The sequence below is a fragment of the Solanum pennellii genome, chromosome 12 (genome assembly GCF_001406875.1).
Source record: "Solanum pennellii chromosome 12, SPENNV200".
NCBI lineage: Eukaryota > Viridiplantae > Streptophyta > Magnoliopsida > Solanales > Solanaceae > Solanum > Solanum pennellii.
This window is the reverse complement of record NC_028648.1, coordinates 40,962,292-40,964,718: the sequence shown is the minus strand read 5'-3', so window position 1 is coordinate 40,964,718 and position 2,427 is coordinate 40,962,292.

Here is a 2,427-nt window from a genome sequence, read left to right as displayed (position 1 = left end):
TATATATATATATATATATATGTATATATATATATATAAAACCGACCACTCATCAAAACTAAAACATTATATTATATTACATACAAGTTTATGTTAGATGCTGGAAAACATAAGTAAAAAAAGGAGAAAGAAAGGAACTTGCTATTGATAATAGATTGTGCAAGAATCTTAAACTCAATTTACAACCAAGAAATCTGTCCGTATTGAGTGGACAAAACTCCCAGAAATATTGATCAATGATGATCAAAGGTTGAGAAATTGGTAAGAATGCTTATTCCCTCTATTCTTCTACTTCTCTATTTCTTTATAGTAATGTTGATGAAGGCTTGTATGGTATGATCCACTTATGATGGCGGTGTTTATCTTATTGCCATTATATATATGTTGACCATGGCCTTGAAGACAAATTGATAAATATATTATTTATAGAATTAAATGATCACCTTATGAGTAATTGTGCCTATCTTCCAATTCTAGTTGTGATCTAGGTTGTGTGGCTATTGTATGAGCATGTGTACATTCATGTTAAAGTATTGTATAGGTGCTTCCATTGATGTGTTAAAATTGTTAATAGCCTCTACCCATGTACCCCTTATGAAAGTGTAAATAGCTAAAGTTATGTTTCTTGATTATAATGTATATATTGTCTTGCCTCCTATGCTATTATGTGTTGTGTGCTATGTGCTTGGAAGTGTAATGTGTACTAAGAGGGTGGCTGCCTCAAGAAGTTATTGATAGCCATTATGTGATCATGTTGGTCAATGTACACACACTCTCACTTACATGAATGTTACAAGTAGTATAGGTCATTGTGTCTAAATGAAAGGTAGTTCTCTTATTCACTAGTGTCCACTACTATGCATATAAAGTATATGTATGTGAAGTATGTTATGTATTCCTTACTAGTATGACTTGATATGTGTACTAGTATGGGCAAGGGTATGGGACCTTGTCTATACATTGCACATGTGTATCTTGATAGGATAGTTTCTAGGTTTGGTTTCTATGTATATGAAAGAAGAATATATGAACATGTTATGAATATGATGTATATGAAAGGATGAAGTATGAATGTGCATAGTGTCTTAGTGGGTTTATATGAAAGGATTGCTCATACAGTTATGCCTATAGACTCATGCATTGATATATGAACATGTATGACATTATGGGTTACATGAAAGGTGTGCTCAAGTGTATCCTAAACAAGATAGTGCTAATACATATGCTATGTACATGTGAAAGGATATTCTCATATGATTTAGGTTGATGAACTCTCATCTATGACCTATGAGCTAAGCATATGAGGGGATTAATCTCCTAAGCCTACGTTTTTATAAATAAATTTTAATGAAGGCTTTTTCAATAAAGGGAACTTAGCTTAGCACCGAGTGAACTTGTACATGAGTGTGTGTCCCTTTCCAATGTGGGAAGGTAGGTCTACTATAAATCTCATGGGGTGAATAGCCTCATGAACCAACATAGGGTGTAGAGTTGGTATTTCCATGAATCCCCCAAGTTCCATAAACTATGTTGACACCATAGGATACTAGCTAGTAGAACCACTTAGAAAGCTTTGCCTCATTTGGTTCTACTTTGGCATGTAGACCACTCTTAATCGGTGTGGGGTTTTATGACACCGGATTCCATGTTTAGCATCACATGGTCTATGTCGGTTAAGGATATAGTTTTCCTAAAGTAAAATGGACAATGGAAGTTATATGACTAGGACCCTAAATAGAATGACTTAAGCGAGGTTACTTAGGATAGGTGGAAATAATGAACCCATCTAGACATTGCACAAGTAGCTCCTTAGGAAGTTCTAGGAAGGTGTTCTAATGCATGTCACTATGTATGTGTTCCCTATGCATGACATTGTAGTATTTGTATACTTGTTATGAAGATGTTCATGATATGAGTCTTTATGCATGATGTTGATCTTGTTGACTATATGATGAAGGTCTTGACTTAACTATGTGTTTGTGGTATTATACTTCTATGATATTATGTGTTGTCTTGTGTAGTTGATATGTATGATTTTCCTTGAGGTACTAAGGTGATACATTGCACCAAGTATCCCTAAAGGATTACTTGGGAGACTAATGAATTAAAAGATATCGTTCAATGTAAAGAGGAATGAGCTCATTGTAAAGTGACCTCAAATTGGACTTAAATTCTATATGTGCTTTTCTATGATGTTTGTCCTCATGAAGTATGAAATGATTTAAATGCTATTGTTTAAAGGTTTCATAAGGATTTACTCAAAAAGGCATGAAATATGATTTTCAAGAAAAAGGTCCCTTTTAAATGCATGTCCCTTTTAAATGCAAGTCTTTGCGTGGTTGCTATACTTAGTGCATTCTTGTACTAATCTAATTCTTCTCTACTTTTTACACAAAGTGTAGGTTTTGGATGCTTAAAGTATGTCTT